General features: G+C 44.0%; 1 protein-coding gene across 5 annotated transcripts in view; it reads right to left on the reverse strand.

The window, feature by feature from the left end:
* Positions 1 to 19276, reverse strand: part of LOC105498881 (protein tyrosine phosphatase domain containing 1) — a 133103-nt gene that overhangs the window by 94764 nt on the left and 19063 nt on the right. Inside the window, exon 1 of one of the 5 annotated variants that reach the window (XM_071077528.1) lies at positions 15286 to 15353. The exons of 3 other annotated variants lie outside the window; for them this stretch is intronic. The gene's annotated coding sequence lies outside the window, so the exon portion shown is untranslated. Of the gene's footprint in view, positions 1 to 9010; positions 9286 to 15285; positions 15354 to 19276 lie in introns of those variants that run through there. One more of the 5 variants, XM_071077529.1, reaches the window with a different exon arrangement.

Genomic DNA, 19276 nt, shown 5'->3' on the forward strand with positions numbered 1-19276 from the left:
TCACTTTAGCATTTTCAGCAATCTCAAGACACATCAGGATACAACAACAGTCAAAGAATAAAGCTGGTCCATATATTTTGAGGCTAAAAAAGATATTCACTAGGGATAATTAAACATATATGAAAGTTTAAAGTGAATAAATGGTAACAGAATGAAAAATGAAAGTCTCTACCTTCTATCCCCCCAAGCCAAGTTTTATCCCACAGAGGTAAACCATTTAAACTCTCACTTTAGTTATTCTGGGGCTGGGGGTAATAATCACTATACTTAGACCTCTGGTTCTTATGCTACCATCTTTAAACCATACTACTGAATTCCTGATTTAAAGATGAGGAAACTGGCTCATTTACCCTACCTTCCATCATGCCAGACCTTCTCCTATATAATACATCAAAATATTTGTCTTCTGATTATTTCTGTAATTTAAAATTCTGATTATCTTTGTAAATTTTAAAGGTGAATATCCTTTAACCGTCTCTTATTCTATCATTTTTAAACAGTATCTTGATTCTTTCGATGTAAATTAGTTAACTTACACTACTGTCCACTTGCTTTTCCCCTCCACTTTCAAGTTCTGCCAACCATACCATTTTTATATGAAGATTTTTAACTTTTAAATTTCAGTTAATCTATAATTTTCTCAAGCTTTGTCTGTAGACTTATTCTAAATGTGAGACAAAATACAATTGTTATCACTATTGAGAGGTGACAACATGCTGGCGGCCCTCACTGGCTCTCAGCATCTCCTCGGCCTCAGCATCTGCTCTGGCCATACTTGAGGAGCCCTTCAGCCCGCTGCTGCACTGTGGGAGCCCCTCTCTGGGCTTGCCGAGGCCACAGTTGGCTCCCTCTGCTTGCAGGGAGGTGTAGAGGGAGAGGCATGGGAAGGAACCAGGGCTATGCACCACACTCGCGGGCCAGCGTGAGTTCCAGGTGGGTGCGGGCTCCACAGGACCTGTACTCAGAGTGGCCCACTGGCGCCACCGGCACGGGCAGTGAGGGGCTTAGTACCCAGGCCAGCAGCTGCAGAGGGTGCACCAGATCCCCCAGCACTGCTGGCTGGGCCCTGCTCGAATTCTCACTGGGCCTCAGTCACCTCCCTGTGGGGCAGGGCTCAGGACCTGCAGCCCGCCATGCCCGAGCACTGCCCCCACCCCCCTCCCCGTGGGCTCCCGCGCTGTCCGAGCCTCCTGGACGGGTGCTGCCCCCTGCTCCCCAGCGCCCAGTCCCATCCACTGCCCAAGGGCTGAGCAGTGCCGGTGGGTGGTGCGGGACTGACAGGCAGCTCTGCCCGTGGTCCCAGCGTGGCATCAACTAGGGGAAGCCAGCTGGGCTCCTGAGTTGGGTGGGGACTTGGAGAACTTTTATGTCTAGCTGGAGGATTGTATATGCACCAACCAGCACTCTGTCTAGCTCGGGGTTTGTGGATGCACCAATCAGCACTCTGTATCTAGCTAATCTGGTGGGGAGTTGGGGAACTTTTATGTCTAGCTGGAGAATTGTAAATGTACCAATCAGCACCTTGTGTCTAGCTCAAGGATTGTGAATGCACCAAGCAGCACCCTGTGCCTAGCACAAGGTTCGTAAATGCACCAATCAGTGCTGTGTCTAGCTAATCTAGTTGGGACTTGGAGAACTTCTGTGTCTAGCTAAACGATTGTAAATACACCAATCAGCACTCTGTGTCTAGCTCAGGGATGTAAATGCACCAATCAGCACTGTCAAAATGAACCAATCAGCTCTCTGTAAAATGGACCAATCAGTTCTCTGTAAAATAGACCAATCAGCTCCCTGTAAAATGGACCAATCAGCAGGATGTGGGTAGGGTCAGATAAAGGAATAAAAGCAGGCTGCCTGAGCCAGCAGTGGCAACCCGCTCAGGTCCCCTTCCACGCTATGGAAGCTTTGTTCTTTTGCTCTTCACAATAAATCTTGCTGCTGCTCACTCTTTGAGTCCGCGCTGTCTTTATGAGCTGTAACATTCACCGTGAAGGTCTGCAGCTTTACTCCTGAAGCCAGCGAGACCACGAACCCACCAGAAGGAAGAAACTCCGGACACATCTGAACATCAGAAGGAACAAACTCTGGACACACCATCTTTAAGAACTGTAACATTCACCACAAGTGGCCGCGGCTTCATTCTTGAAGTCAGAGAGACTAAGAGCCCATCAATTCCAGATACATTTTGGCAACCACGAAGGGACCATTGCCTATCGCCAAGCGGTGAGACTATCACCTATCACCAAGCAGTGAGTACCATCGGACCCCTTTCGCTTGCTATTCTGTCCTATTTTTCCTTAGAATTCAGGGACTAAATACCACGCACCTGTCGGCCAGTTAAAAGTGACTAGTGTGGCCGCTGGACTAAAGACACAAATGTTAAGCTTTCTGGGAAAGGGCTCTCTAACAACCCCCGAGTCTTTGGAGTTGGGAGCGTTGGTTTGCCTGGAACCAGCTTCCACTTTTCCTATACCTCTGGGCTGAGCCGAAGGTTGACAGAGAGGAAAGCCATTGAGCTCCGGGGTCCCGACAACAAGTTAGTTGACCCTGCGGCCATGAGCAGAGGTCTCAAAGGCATGTCATCCAAGCGAGACTGCCCATCTATCCTATCTATCCTGACTCTTGCCCCCTGGGTCCTAATGTCTGCCAGACAAAGTTCCTCTCACCTCTCTTCTCTGAGGCTAGTCCCGCTTTTAAAAATCACTCCCTGTCTCTGGTGCTTTTCTAGTTTCGCCAATAAAAATGACTTCTAGTATAAACTCAAAGACTCTGTTACCTTCTTTAGGCACCCGGGCTCACCAATCAGAAAGACATAATTTTTGCCCAAAGCCCTGTTGTAGGGGGGATTACCTGGAATTTTAGGATACCTCCTCAGACAAACAGGCCTAACAAAAGCTATTCCTGAAGCTAGGATCTGGGGAGCCTCAGAAATTGTATCCTTCCTATTCATATAAGTGGGGACAAAAGGCATCACTCTTCCAACTCTGGAGATCCCTTCCCTCCCTCAGGGCATGGTCCTCCACTTCATTTTTGGGGCATAACATCTTTATAGGATGGGGGTAAAGTCCCAATACTAACAGGAGACTGCTTAGGACTCTAACAGGTTTTCGAGAATGCGTTGGTAAGGGCCACTGAATCAGATTTTTCTCGGTTCTCCTTGTGGTCTAGGAGGACAGGCAAGCGTGTGGGTTTTCGAGAATGCGTCAGTAAGGGCCACTAAATCTGACCTTCCTCGATCCTCCTTGTGGTCTGGGAGGAGAACTAGTGTTTCTGCTGCTGCATCAGTGAGCGCAACTATTCCTATCAGCAGGGTCCAGGGACCGTTGTGGGTTCTTGGGCAGGTGGAGAAACAACACAAACCAAAACTGTGGGCGGTTTTGTCTTTCAGATGGGAAACACTCAGGCATCAACAGGCTCACCTGTGAAATGCATCCTAAGCCATTGGGACGAATTTGACCCACAAACCCTGAAAAAAGAGGTGGCTCATTTTTTCCTGCACTATGGCTTGGCCCCAATATTATCTCTCTGATGGGGAAAAATGGCCACCTGAGGGAAGTACAAATTACAATACTATCCTGCAGCTTGACCTTTTCTGTAAGAGGGAAGGCAAATGGAGTGAACCCCTATACCCTGCTCTCTCATATACCAGAGGAAGCAGAATGGTTCATGGTTCTGGACCTCAAGGGTGCCTTCTGTACTCCCCTGCACTCTGACTCCCAGTTTCTCTTTGCCTTTGAGGATCCCACAGACCACACATCCCAACTTACATAGACAGTCTTGCCCCAAGGGTTTAGGGACAGCCCTCATCTGTTTGTTCAGGCACTGACCCAAGATCTAGGCCACTTCTCAAGTCCAGGCACTCTGGTACTTCAGTATGTGGATGATTTACTTTTGGCTACCAGTTCAGAAGCCTTGTGCCAGCAGGCTACTCTAGATCTCTTGAACTTTCTAGCTAATCAAGGGTACAGGGTGTCTAAGTTGAAGGCCCAGCTTTGCCTACAGCAGTTTAAATATCTAGGCCTAATCTTAGCCAGAGGGACCAGCGCCCTCAGCAAGGAACGAATACAGCCTATACTGGCTTATCCTCACCCTAAGACATTAAAACAGTTGTGGGTGTTCCTTTTGCTGACTGTGGATCCCCGGATACAGCAAGCTAGCCAGGCCACTCTATACTCATCTAGTAAAATGGAAACCAGAGGCAGAAATAGCCTTCAAAACCTTAAAGCAGGTCCTAGTACAAACTCCAACTTTAATCCTTCCAACAGGACAAAACTTCTCTTTATACATCACAGAGAGCAGGGATAGCTCTTGGAGTCCTTACTCAGACTCATGGGACAACCCCACAACCAATGGCATACCTAAGTAATGAAACTGATGTAGTAGCAAAAGGCTGGCCTCACTGTTTACAGGTAGTTGAGGCGATGGCCATCTTAGTGTCAGAAGCTGTCAAGATAACACAAGGAAAGGACCTCACTGTCTGGACTATTCGTGATGTAAATGGCACACCAGGTGCCAAAGGAAGTTTATGGTTATCAGACAACCACCTACTTAGATACCAGGCACTACTCCTTGAGGGACCGGTGCTTCAAATACGCACATGCGTGGCCCTCAACCCTGCCACTTTTCTCCCAGAGGATGGGGAACCAATCGAGCATGACTGCCAACAAATTATAGTCCAGACTTATGCCACCCAAGAAGATCTCTTAGAAGTCCCCTTAGCTAATCCTGACCTTAACCTATATACTGATGGAAGTTCATTTGTGGAGAATGGGATATGAAGGGCAGGTTATGCTATAGTTAGTGATGTAACTACTTGAAAGTAAGCCTCTTTCCCCAGGGACCAGTGCCCAGTTAGCAGAACTAGTGGCACTTACCCGAGCCTTAGAACTGGGAAAAGGGAAGAAGAGTAAATGTGTAAACAGATAGCAGGTATGCTTGTCTGATCCTACATGGCCATGCTGCAATATGGAAAAAGGGGAGTTCCTAATCTCTGGGGGAAACCCCAATGAATACCACAGGGAAATTATGGAGTTATAGCACACAAGAAGGTGGCAGTCTTACACTGCTAAAACCAACAAAATTGGAAGGAGAGGGGAGAACAAGAGCATAAGCTGCTAGCAGAGGCAGGGAAAGATCAGCAGAAAGGAAAAGAGAGAAAGAGGAAGAGACAGAAAGTCAAATAAGGAAAGAGAGGAAGAGACAAAGAGGGAGTCAGAGAGAAAGAGACAAACAAAGGAGAAGTTGAAGAGAAAGAAAGAGAGATGGAAGTAGTAAAGAAAAAACAGTGTACCCTATTCCTTTAAAAGCCAGGGTAAATTTCTGTCTACCCAGCTAAGGTATATTCTTCTTATGTGGAATGTCGACCTACATCTGCCTCCCCACTAAATGGACAGGCACCTGCACCTTAGTCTTTCTAAGTCCCAACATTAACATTGCCCCAGGAAATCAGACCTTATCAGTACCCCTCAAAGCTCAGGTCCATCAGCACAGAGCCATACAACTAATATCCCTACTTATAGGGTTAGGAATTGCTACTGCCACAGGAACCAGAATAGCCAGTTTATCTACTTCACTGTCCTACTACCACACGCTCTCAAAGGATTTCTCAGACAGTTTGCAAGAAATAACAGAATCTATCCTTGCTCTACAATCCCAAATATACTCTTTGGCAGCAGTGACTCTCCAAGACCACCAAGGCCTAGACCTCCTCACTGCTGAGAAAGGAGGACTCTGTACCTTCTTAGTGGAAGAGTGTTGTTTTTACACTAACCAGTCAGGGATAGTACAAGATGCTGCCTGGCATTTACAGGAAAAGGCTTCTGAAATCAGACAACACCTTTCAAACTCTTATACCAACCTCTGGAGTTGGGCAACATGGCTTCTCCCCTTTCTAGGTCCCATGGCAGCCATCTTGCTGTTACTCGCCTTTGGGCCCTGTATTTTTAACCTTCTTGTCAAATTTGTTTCCTCTAGAATTGAGGCCATCAAGCTACAGGTGGTCTTACAAATAGAATCCCAAATGAGTTCAACTAACAACTTCTACCGAGGACCCCTGGACCCACCTGCTGGCACTTTCACTGGCTTAGAGAGCTCCCCTCTGGAGGTCACTATAACTGCAGGGTCCCTTCAGCTCCCCTATCCAGCAGGAAGTAGCTAGAGCGGTCATCGGCCAAATTCCCAACAGCAGTTGGGGTGTCCTGTTTAGAGGGAGGATTGAGAGGTGACAATGTGTTCGTGGCCCTCGCTTGCTCTCAGTGCCACCTCGGTCTCAGCGTCCGCTCTGACCATGCTTGAGGAGCCCTTCAGCCCACCGCTACACTGTGGGAGCCCCTCTCTGGGCTGGCCGAGGCCAAAGCCGGCTCCCTCTGCTTGCAGGGAGGTGTGGAGGGAGAGGCGCGGGTGGGAACTGGGGCTGCATGCTGAGCTCGTGGACCAGCGTGAGTTCCGGGTGGGCGCAGGCTCGGCAGGTCCTGCACTTGGAGCAGCCCGCCAGCACTGCTGGCCCTGGGCGGTGAGGGGCTTAGCACCTGGGCCAGCAGCTCTGGAGGGTGTCTGCCGGGTCCCCCAGCACTGCTAGCCCACCCACGCCATGCTCGAATTCTCGCTGGGCCTCAGCCACCTACCTGTGGGGCAGGGCTCAGGACCTGCAGCCTGTTATGCCCGAGCTCCCCTGCGGTGGGCTCCCGTGCCGAGCCTCCCTGATGGGCACCGCCCCCTGCTCCCCAGCACCTGGTCTCATCCACTGCCCAAGGGCTGAGGAGTGGTGGCACGTGGTGCGGGACTGACGGGCAGCTCCACCCGCAGTCCCCGTGTGGCATCCACTAGGGGAAGCCAGCTGGGCTCCTGGGTCAGGTGGGGACTTGGAGAACTTTTATGTCTAGCTGGAGGATTGTATATGCACCAATCAGCACTCTGTGTCTAGCTTGGGGTTTGTGGATACACCAATCAGCACTCTGTACCTAGCTAATCTGGTGGGGACTTAGAGAACTTTTATGTCTAGCTGGAGAATTGTAAATGCACCAATCAGCACTTTGTGTCTAGCTCAAGGATTGTGAATGCACCAATCAGCACCCTGTGCCTAGCTCAAGGTTCGTAAATGCACCAATCAGTGCTCTGTGTCTAGTTAATCTAGTTGGGACTTGGAGAACTTTTGTGTCTAGCTAAAAGATTGTAAATACACCAATCAGCACTCTTGTGTCTAGCTCAGGGACTGTTAACGCACCAATCAGCACTCTGTCAAAACGGACCAATCAGCTCTCTGCAAAATGGACCAATCAGCTCTCCGTAAAAAGGATCAATCAGCAGGATGTGGGTGGGGTCACATAACGAAATAAAAGCAGGCTGCTCCAGCTAGCAGTGGCAACCTGCTCGGGTCCCCTTCCACGCTGTGGAAGCTTTGTTCTTTCACTCTTTGAAATAAATCTTGCTGCTGCTGCTCAGTCTTTGGGTCCGCGCTGCCTTTATAAGCTGTAACACTCACTGCGAAGGTCTGCAGCTTCACTCCTGAAGCCAGCAAGACCATGAACCCACCAGGAGGGATGAACAACTCCAGATGGGAGGAACAAACAACTCCAGACGCACCGCCTTTAAGAGCTGTAACACTCACTGTGAAGGTCTGCAGCTTCACTCCTGAAGCCAGCGAGACCACAAACCCACCAGAAGGAAGAAACTCTGGACACATTTGAACATCAGAAGGAACAAACTCTGGACACACCATCTTTAAGAACTGTAACACTCACTGCGAGGGTCCGCGTCTTCATTCTTGAGCTCAGCGAGACCAAGAGCCCACCAATTCCGGACACGCTATCATATATAATACATATACACATATAATCTCTGCACACATACTTTTGTTTTTTTAACCATCTTGTATCACCAAATTATATGATGCTTAAAGTAAGACATTGCAAGCATAAATGTCAAATGGATTATCTTTTCTTTCACTCCATCAGTTGCTTAAAATAAAAGCATATTCGGTTTTGTTGTAAATTTGGACAGTATGTTTCTTATATAGATTTCCCTGGGGTTTTTGTTTGTTTATGAGACAGAGTCTCATTCTATTGACCAGGCTGGAGTGCAATAGCACAGTCTTGGCTCACTGCAACTTCTACCTCCTGGGTTCAAGTGATTCTCCTACCTCAGCCTCCTGAGTAGCTGGGACTACAGGCATGTGATAACATGACCAGCTAATTTTTTTTTTTTTTTTGGATTTTTGTAGAGATGGGGCTTTGCCATGTTGGCCAGGCTGGTCTCGAACTCCTGACCTCAGGTGATTCATCAGCCTTGGCCTCCCAAAATGTCCCGGGTTTTTAATAGCTTGTTTGTTTTTTGAGATGGAGTCTTGCTCTGTCCCCCAGGGTGGAGTACAGTGGCACAATCTTGGCTCACTGCAACTTCCGCCTCCAGGTTCAAGCAATTCTCCTACCTCAGCCCTCCGAGTAGCTGGGATTACAGGTGCCTGACACTACACCCAGCTAATTTTTGTATTTTTTTTTTTTCAGTAAAGATGGGATTTCACCATGTTGGCCAGACTGGTCGCAAACTCCTGACTTTAAGTCATCCGCCCGCGTCAGCCTCCCAAAGTGTTGGGATTACAGGCATGAGCTACCACGTCTGGCCCAATAGTTTTTTTTCTTACTGACTAAAGTAATATATATCTTCACCACAGCCCTACAATCTTTCAGCTTCTTTCTTAATCATACTATCATAATCATACTACCTACTTGCTTTTTGAAGATATTGTTCTTCTAAGATCTTTGGATTCCTGCTCCAAAGAGGAGTTTGTGCAGATCGGTACTCAACCAAACACCTTGGGTCAGCAAAGCCTTGAGGGCCCTCTGCACCTTCCTGTGCTGCTCTCACGTCTCCAGGACCTGACTCTGTAAATTCTAGCCACCTTGGCCACACTGAACTCTGCTCTCTGCACACCTCTGGGAAAGCTCTGTCTTAGTCTGCACTGAAGCCTTGGAAACTGCCCCCAGGGAGACAGTTGGTGCAATGGTAAACTCACTGTGCTGCTTTCTCTTCTCTCAGAGATCCAGGTCTTCAGGTGCTTTCTTTCCAAAATCCAAAAGACATTTTTTATATATGCTGTCCAGTTTTCTCATTGTTTTAGGCAGAAGGGTATTAATAAATATCTAATTTCTCTTGTTTCATCTTGGTTGGAAGTAAAAATCCCCTCTGGCCATCTTCAAATAACAAATTCAGGGGAACTGTGAAATAGTGTCCAATATGCATTACCTATGCACAAAAACATTCATTTATAGTCCAACTGTATATAATTGCTGATCGAAAATTATATGTCAAGTATGTTAAACTATATTTTAGAATCAGAAGTTCTGTGTTTAAGTCTTGACTCTGTTCACTGTCAGTTATATGAACCATTCTGAGCTTCAATTTCTTCTATAAAATGAGGACTATAATATTTACTCTTCTTGGTTGTTGTGAGGATGAAGAAAGAGGTGTGTGTGTGTGTTCCTACCACAACACCTGGTTTTTAAGTATTCAATAAATATTTGTTATCTTAATTTGCAAACCAGTATCCGCAATATCTTTTTGCTTTTTCCCTTCTTAGTCTGTACTCACTTCATTTCTCTCCTATCTTTACAAGAATGTGTAAAGCATTCTATTAACACCTGTCCAACAGTCCTGTTAATAGTAATGGGCTGCGTGCAGTGGTTCATACCTGTAATCCCAGCACTTTGGGAAGCTGAGGTGGGCAGATCAGTTGAGCCCAGGAGTTTAAAACCAGCCTGGGGAAGACCGCAAAACCCTGTCTCTACAAAAAAATTAAAAAAAAAAAAAAAAATTAGCCAGGCATGGTAGCACATGTCTGTAGTCCTGGCTACTTGGGAGGCTGAGGTGGGAGGATCACCTGAACCCAGGAAGTTGAGGCTGCAACCTCGGTGAGCTGTGATCGCGTCTCTGCACTCTAGCCTCAAAAACAAAAAAGAAACAAAATGTCAGTAATGGCCAAGCTCCTGTGACTTAAAAAACATTATTTTCACTCACAACTGAACTTATATTATATGCCTGGCTGTAGACTCAGGAGAGAAGGGTTTGAATAATAACCCTGTCATTTCACTGCAAAATCACATATTATTTATTTCTATTTCCTGTTGTCAATGACAGATATTTTTCTCAGTCCTACAGTTTCTTTTTATTCCTAAAAGCACCCAAATGACTCACCTGTTTAGAATTAGCCACACACTCACTAATTAGTACCGAATACTTAAAACGTAAGTGCAGGAACGGACTATTACTCACACTGTTAAGAAAAGTAGAACACAAAGAATGTTCTACTTCATAGAAGTCATTTCACAAGAGACTAGGTTCTGAGATGGACTGAAGAATTCTTAGGTCACTACTTTCCTTTCTATTTCTCAGACACATGGTGCTCTGCCAAAATCTACATGTGTATTTTTTGGACAAATTTGTGGGGAAATACATTAAGCAGTGCCTGGGAAGTCAGAAGTGGTATAATCCTTCCCAGACTTTCACAGCACTAGCTCTGTAACTCTGGAATGCACCAGGATTACACAGGGTGCTTGTGGAAATGCAGATCTGGAGGAGTGTAATAATCTGTATTATCAATTCACACCCCAGGTCATTCTGATGTAGGAGGCCTTCTGCCCACACTTAAATAAATATTGTCAATGTGATTAGATTCTAGACAGCAATCGTAGCAGAAGAATTTGAGGTTGAAAAACTTAAGCTTACGTGGCAAAAAATAGGAGTGGAAGCCCAACTACATGAGGGAACGTATAAAAGCCATATAAATATTTTTATGCTCATTAATAATATAACAACTAAATCACATAAGCTTACGCCATGCCAGGTACTGTTCCAAGTGCTTTATATAATCTTAGCTCATCTAATCCTCACTACACATTACTGACTACCACTAGTACTCTTAAGGTAGGAGACCACCCCTCATATCGTCTTATGCCCAATTTCTGCCTCCAAAGAAAGAAGTAAAAACTAAAAGGCAGAAATGAAATCCACAGGCAGATAGCCCAGCGCCGCACCCTGGGCCTGGTAAAGATCGACCCCTGACCTAACTGGTTCTGTTATCTATAGATTACAGGCATTGTATAGAAATGCACTGTGAAAATCCCTATCTCGTTTTGTTCCGATCTAATTACCCGTGCATGCAGCTTCCAGTCACGTACCCACTGCTTGCTCAATCAATCACTACCCTCTCACATGCACCCCCTTAGAGCTGTGAGCCCTTAAATGGGACAGGAATTGCTCACTTGAGGAGCTCGGCTCTTGAGACAGAAGTCTTGCTGATGCCCCCGGTCGAATAAACCCCTTCCTTCTTTAACTCGGTTTCTGAGGAGTTTTGTCTGTGGCTTGTCCTGCTACATTTCTTGGTTCCCTGACCGGGAAGCGAGGTGAATGGTGGATGGTCAAGGCGGCTCAAGCCTGCCCTGTGGAATATCCCTGCGGGGACTCCGACCAGCCCCAGCGACGCGGATTCTGAGAGCGCTCCCGGGTAGGCATTTGTCCCAGTGGGACGCCTTGCCAAAGCAGTGTGTGGCAGGCCCCCATGGAGGATCAACGCAGTGGCTGAACACTGGGAAGGAACGCGCACTTGGAGTCTGGACATCTAAAACTTGGTAAGACTAGTCTTTGGAACTTGCCCACTCCAAACGGGTCCCTTGTTTCAAAGGTATAGCACAAGGTAACATGTGAGCCAGGGAACCCAGACCAGTTCCTGTACATAGACACTTGGTTACAGCTGGTTCTATACCCCCCGCCCCCAACACACAGTGGTTGAAAGAACAGCAGCATAAGCGGCTGGCAGAGGCAAGGAAAGACAGAGGCAGAGAGAGACAGGAAGAGACAGAGGCAAAAGGAAAGTCTAAGAGAGAGAGACAACGTCAAAGAGAGAAAGAAAGAAAGAGAAATATACAAGTAGTTAAGAAAAAAAAAGTATACCCTATTCCTTTAAAAGCCATCATACCAATTCTAATTTGGACAAAACAAGGTCTTATTAATAGCAAAGGATAATTAAAATCCCATACTTACAAGGTTTTCAACAAAACTAAAGTTTGCTAAAAGTTAACAGTGTAACGTGTATTATAGTAACTTCTATTCTTGTGGCCTTAGTCTAGTTCACAGACATAAAAAAAAGTTCACTTTGGAAAAGAATGGTTATCATCTTTGAAAGAAAAAGGCAAAAAAAAGGGGGGGGCTGAATTTATACAAAAAGAGTGTTATATGGTAAATTCTTGTCCTGAAATAAATTAACTGGTTGTTTAAAGAAAGCAAATGTTTGTAATAAGTCAGAAAGTTAAGGCATGTCGAAAAATTGCCTGTAAAAGTCGTGAAAGAAAAAAAAGGTTATAAAAAAAGTGTGTTAAAAAAAGAATTTATGCAAAAAATGTTGTATAATTTAAATGTAACTAGGCCTCCTGAATGTAAAACTACTGAAAAAAAAAATCAGTTTATGTGCAAGGTGTATAAGAAAAGCAAAATATACCTTTGGTAAAAGGATTATAAGGAGGCATAAGAATGTACATTTTTACCTACATTAAAAAGTTAAAAAAATTATTGTTTTGAAGGTTTAAGCAAGTTTTAAAATGTTAATTGTAAAGAACATTCTGTGTGTCAACATATCAGCTAAAGTTAAAGAAGTATCATCCAGTTTTTCTGTGAACTGGATATTAAAGTAAAAGCATAACAGGTTTTTCTTAAAGCACCAACCTGCTCTTTAGCAAAAATTATAGAAGGTTAAAAAGAGTCTATAAAATCGTACCTTATGGTCAAACATTAAAAATTAAATAAATATGTCTACAAGGTTTTATTAAAATAAGGTTTAATATTAATAACACACTAATATAAAGATAACATTTAGCTTATCTGGTATAAAAATCTTACGAGAAGCATTGTTAAATGTAAAATGGTATTTGGCTTTCTTTGGTTTAAAAACTAATAAAAATAGGTGCTAAAGGAAATTTCTCAGTAAAAAGGCACTTAAGGACTATAAAGTCCACTGCCAAGGTTCCCACATTTAAAACAAAAGGTCAATTTCTTAAAAATTATATACTTGGTTTATCTTCCACTTTCCTTTCTCGCAAAAACAACAACAACAAAAAACAAACAAACAAAAAAACTGAAAGTCTAAGTACCACCCCTAGAATTTCCAGTAAACCAGCACCAGTCTGAAGATCACGTTCTCATCGAAAGGTGGAAAGAAGAAAAACTCGAGCCAGCCTGGGAAGGATCCTACCTTGTGCTGCTAACCACCAAGACTGCTGTTCGTACGGCAAAAAAGAATGGACTCATCACACCCGAGTCAAGAAAGTGCCACTCCCTCCAGAGTCGTGGGCCATAGTCCCAGGGGAAAACCCTACCAAACTAAAGCTAGGAAAAATTTAACTCTTTTAATCTATTCTATTACTCTTTCTTCTTTCCTCATTCTATTGCTGACCATCTAGTTATTAATATAACCAAGTCAATTTCACCTCAAACTATTGCATTTAATGCTTGCCTTGTTATACCCTGTGAGGACTTGCCAAGTCAAAGACAGCTTTCTACTTCAGAAAAGTACTTCTGTCCCTCCTGACTCTCCTCAGACGAGGCATTAGTAAACTAGGACCATTTAATCCAGCGAGATTTCGATAAAGACCCCAGTGCCAACCAGGAGTGTTGCCCCCCCCCGATATAGAGCTTTCACTGGTCCAACATTCCGTGGACTACTAAAGAGCAAGGATGGGCTGCCCCAGCCAGTGTTTGTAATTTCCCTAAAACCATACATTCATTTTACTAGAGGATCATAGAAGTTAATGACTTAAAACAAACTTTAGCAATTAAGACAGGATACCAGGATGCAAATGCCTGGTTAAAATGGATCAAATATTCCATCTGCACATTAAACAAAAGCAATTGTTATGCTTGTGCACATGGCAGGCCAGAGGCCCAGATTTTCCCCCTTCTACTAAGGTGGTCCTCCAGTCAACCAGGCATAGGCTGCATGGTAGCTCTTTTCCAGGATTCTACAGCCTGGAGTAATAAGTCATGCCAAACTCTCTCTCTGCTATACCCCAAAGTCCGGCACCCTGTGGTTCAGCCCGAGGGCCATCCAGATTCTGTCTCCCAACACTAAGTTCACTTCGTGTCTCTCACGACAGAGAGGAAACTTAGCATTCCTTGGAGACCTGAAAGAATGCAGTGAGCTTAGGAATTTTCAAGAGCTTATCAATCAGTCAGCCCTTGTTCAACCCCGAGCGGATGTGTGGTGGTATTGTGGTGGACCTTTACTGGGCACTTTGCCGAATAACTGGAGTGGCACTTGTGCTTTATGTCCAATTGGCTATCCCTTTCACCCTGGCATTTCATCAACCAGAAGGAAAAAATAATAATAAGACATCATAAAGTGAGAGAAGCCCCTTATGGGTCTTTCAACTCTCATGTCTATTTAGATGCAATTGGAGTCCCACGAGGAATACCAGATCAATTTAAAGCATCAAATAGCTGCAGGATTGGAGTCAATATTTTAGTAGGTGACAGTTAATAAAAATGTAGATTAGATAAACTACATCTATTACAACCAACAGCAACGAGCTTTTCATGAGTTAAAAGAAAAACTCACGTCAGCCCCAGCCCTGAGGCTACCTGACCTGGCAAAACTCTTTACACTCTGTGTGTCAGAAAGAGAAAAAATGGCAGTTGGAGTTTTAACCTAGACTGTGGGGTCCTGGCCAATGCCAGTGGCCTATCTCTCAAAACAACTAGACAAGGTTTCCAAAGGCTGGCCCCCAGGTCTAAGGGCCCTAGCAGCAAAGGCCCTGTTAGCGCAAGAAGCAGATAAACTAACCCTTAGGCAAAACCTGAATATAAAGCGCCCCCCATGCTGTGGTAACTTTAATAAATACCAAAGGACATCATTGGTTAACAAATGCTAGATTAACCAAGTACCAAACCTTGATATGTGAAAATTCCCATATAACCATTGAAGTTTGCAACACCCTAAACCTCACCACTTGCTCCCAGTATCAGAGAGCCCAGTTGAACGTAACTGTGTAGGGGTGTTGGATTCAGTTTATTCTAGCAGGCCCAACCTCCGAGACCATCCTTAAACATCAGTAGACTGTGAGCGGTACGTGGACAGGAGCAGCTTCGCCAACCCCTGCCGAGTGACTCTGAAGAAGACAACAAGCCCTGCTCCAGTCACACCCGGAAGCTGACTGGTCCACACATGGCCAAAGCATGAGGAAACTCATTGCGGGACTCATTTTCCTTAAAATTTGGACTTGTACAGTAAGGACTTCAACTGACCTTCCTCAGACAATTTGGACTTATACAGTAAGGACTTCAACTGACCTTCCTCAGACTGAGGATTGTTCCCAGTGTATACATCAAGTCACTGAGGTAGGACCAAAGGTTGCTAAGGTCCTATTATTTTACAGTTATTGTAAGTGTACTGGAACTCTAAAAAGAATGTTTGTATAATGTTATTCTATACAAGGTATGTAGCCCAGGAAATGACCAACCTGATGTGTGTTATGACACATCTGAGTCTCCCATGACCACAGTTTTTTAAAACAAGATTAAGAACTGAAGACTGATAGGGGCTCATAAATGATACGAGTAAAGTGTTAGCTAAAATAGAAAAAAAAAAGGGTGCCCAAACAAGTCACCTTAAAATTTGATGTCTGTGCTGTCATTAATAGTAATAAGTTAGGAATAAGGTGTAGTTCTCTTAACTAGAAAAGAGGCTATATGGCAGAAAATAAGTACATCTGTCATAAATTAGGACTGTGTGGAAATAAATGTAAATACTGGTCTTGTGTCATTTAGGCCACTTGGAAAAAACAAATGATGAGAAGGATCCAGTCCGCCTTTGGAAAGGAAAAAATGGCCCTTCCTGTACTAAGGGTCAATGTAACCCCTTAGAGCTGGTAATAACCAATCCTTTTGATCTTCGCTGGAAAAAAGAGGAGTGTGTGACCTTAGGAATCGATGGGGCCAGATTGGATCCTTGAGTAAATATCTTGGTTTGAGGAGAAGTTTACAAACACTCTCCTAAGCCAGTGTTCCAAACTCTCTATGATGAACTAAATGTGCCAGTATCAGAAATTCCAGGAAAAACAAGAAATTTGTTTTTGCAATTAGCCAAGCATGTAGCACAGTCTCTCAATGTCACTTCATGTTATGTATGTGGAGGAACTGTAATAAGAGATCAGTGGCCATAGGAAGCCTGGGAATTAGTACCTACAGACCCAGTTCCTGATGAATTCCCGGCTCAAAAGAATCACCCTGATAATTTCTGGGTCCTAAAAGCCTCAATTATAGGACAATATTGCATAGCTAGAGAAGAAAAAGAATTCACTCACTCCGTAGGATGACTTAGTTGTCTGAGACAGAAACTGTATAATGGTACCACAGAAACAGTCACTTGGTGGAGTTCAAATCACACAGAGAGGAATCCATTTAATAAATTCCCAAAGTTGCAAACTGTGTGAACCCACCTGGAGTCCCACCGGGACTGGACAGTCCCCACTGGATTATACTGGATATGTGGGCATAGAGCTTATGCCAAATTACCTGATCAGTGGGCAGGCAGTTGTGTTATTGGCACTATTAAACCATCTTTCTTCCTACTGCCCATAAAAACAGGCGAACTCCTGGGCTTCCCTGTCTATGCTTCCCGCGAAAAGAGAAGCATAGCTATAAGAAATTGAAAAAATGATAAATGGCCCCGAGAGAATCATACAATATTATAGGCCTGCTACTTAGGCACAAGACGGCTCATGGGGATACTGGACCCCCATTTACCTGATCAACCGAATCATATAGTTACAAGCTGTCTTCAAAATAATCACTAATAAAACCAGCAGAGCCTTGACTATTCTGGCCCGGCAAGAAACTCAGATGAGAAATGCTATCTATCAAAATAGATTAGCTCTTGACTACTTGCTAGCAGCTGAAGGAGAGATCAGTAGGAAATTTAACCTTACTAATTGCTGCCTACACATAGATAATCAAGGGCAAGTAGTTGAAGACACGGTTAGAGATATGACAAAACTAGCACATGTGCCCGTGCAAGTGTGGCATAGATCTGATCCTAGGGCCATGTTTAGAAAATGGCTCCCAGTGCTAGGAGGATTTAAAACTCTTATAATAAGAGTTATAATACTAATAGGAACCTACTTACTGCTCCCTTGTTTGGTACCTGCACTTCTTCGAATGATAAAAAGCTTCATCGCTACCTTAGTTCACCAAAATGCTTCAGCACAAGTGTACTATATGAATCACTATTGATCTGTCTTGCAAGAAGACATGGGTAGTGAAAATGAAAGTGAGAACTCCCACTAATAAAATGAGTGAGAGTCTCAAAAGGGGGGAATAAGGGAGGAGACCACCTCTCATATCATCTTATGCCCAATTTCTGTCTCCAAAGAAAGAAAAAGTAAAAACTAAAAGGCAGAAATGAAATCCACAGGCAGACAGCCCAGCACAGCACCCTGGGCCTGGTAGTTAAAGATCGACCCCTGACCTAATTGGTTCTGTTACCTGTAGATTACAGACGTTGTATAGAAATGCACTGTGAAAATCTCTATCTTGTTTTGTTCCGATCTAATTACCGGGGCATGCAGCCCCCAGTCACATACCCCCTGCTTGCTTAATCAATCACAACCCTCTCACATGCACCCCCTTAGAGTTGTGAGCCCTTAAAAGAGACAGGAATTGCTCACTTGAGGAGCTCGGCTCTTTAAACAGAAGTCTTGCCGATGCCCCCTGGCCAAATAAACCCCTTCCTTTTTTAACTCGGTGTCTGAGGAGTTTTGTCTGTGGCTCGTCCTGCTACATTCCCATTTGTTTTTAAAATAGACTTTGTTTGTTAGAGCAGTTTTGGAATCACAGCAAAACTGGGCAGAAGGTACAAAAGCTTCCCATATACCCATCCCCCAACAGACTCCCCCATAGAGTGGTAAGTTTGTTACAATCAGCTTACATTGACACACAATTATCACCCAAAGTCCATAGTTAACATTAGGGCTCACTCTGTGTTGTGCATTCTGTAGGTTTAGAAAAGGTATAATGACACTATAGTATCATGCAGAGTGGTTTCACTGCTCTAAAAATCCTCTGTGCTCCAACTATTAATCTGTCCCTCTCCTTGAAACCCTGGGAACCACTGCTTTTTTTTGTTTTTATACTTTAAGTTCTAGGGTTCACGTGCACAACCTGCAGGTTTGATACATAGGTATACATGTGCTATGTTGGAACCACTGATCTTTTTACTGTCTCCATGGTTTTGTCTTTTCCAGAATGTCACAAGGTTGGAATCACAGAGTAGGTAGCCTTTTCAGACTGGCTTCTTTCATTGGATAATGTTCATTTAAGGTCCCTCCATATCTTTTCATGGCTTAATAGCTTGTTTCTTTATAGCACTGAATAATATTCCATAGTTTGGATATATCACAGTTTATCCATTCACCTATTGAAGCACATCTTGGTTGCTTCCAAGTTTAAGCAAGGATGAATACACATTCATGCGCAGATTTCTGTGTAGACCTAAGTTTTCTGTTCATCTGAGTAAATACCAAGTAGCACAACTGCTGATTGTATAGTAAGCATGTATTCAGTTCTGTATATTATTTCTGTTTATAGATGAGGAAACTAAGACAAAGAGAAGTCAAATAATTTGCCTAAAGTTACACAGTTACTAAGCATGAGAACTGGAATTTGAATTCCCACAGTTCAGCTCCAGAGTTTGTGCTCTTAAGGACCACACATATAGTTTCTGAACAATAAAGACCTATTAAATAATAAAATTTAAACACATAGAGTTTTAAATATTTAATTGGCTTTTATTCATGATTCATGAACTAGGCAACATAATATTCACTCTACAAAATAGAAAGGAGCTCCACTGGGTATGGCAGGACAATTGGCTTTTTATAAGGCAGCTGCAGCAGGAACAGGGAAACAGCCCAGTACAAAGAGCAGACTGGTTATCCTCTGGTTACTCTCCTTGTATGAGTTTAAGCAATGACTTCCTTATGCTGGCCAGGTTGACTGGGCCCCTTCTGACTGGATGCTGCAAATCTCCTGTTTTGTTTTGCTTTTTCCTAGAAAACTGGCCCATTTGTGGATTTCCTGTTGGTTTGTGTTTTAAGTTTTAGTTTAATTATGTGGCACGTAGCACGACTGACTCCATTTTGATTTGGTCTATTAGGGTCTAGTGCAGAAACTCGGTCCAAATCAATGGGCTCACATAAATTTTATTTACTCAATCTGTTTTCCTTTGTGTAGATATTAA

The sequence above is a fragment of the Macaca nemestrina genome, chromosome 14 (genome assembly GCF_043159975.1).
Source record: "Macaca nemestrina isolate mMacNem1 chromosome 14, mMacNem.hap1, whole genome shotgun sequence".
NCBI classification, from domain to species: Eukaryota; Metazoa; Chordata; class Mammalia; order Primates; family Cercopithecidae; genus Macaca; species Macaca nemestrina.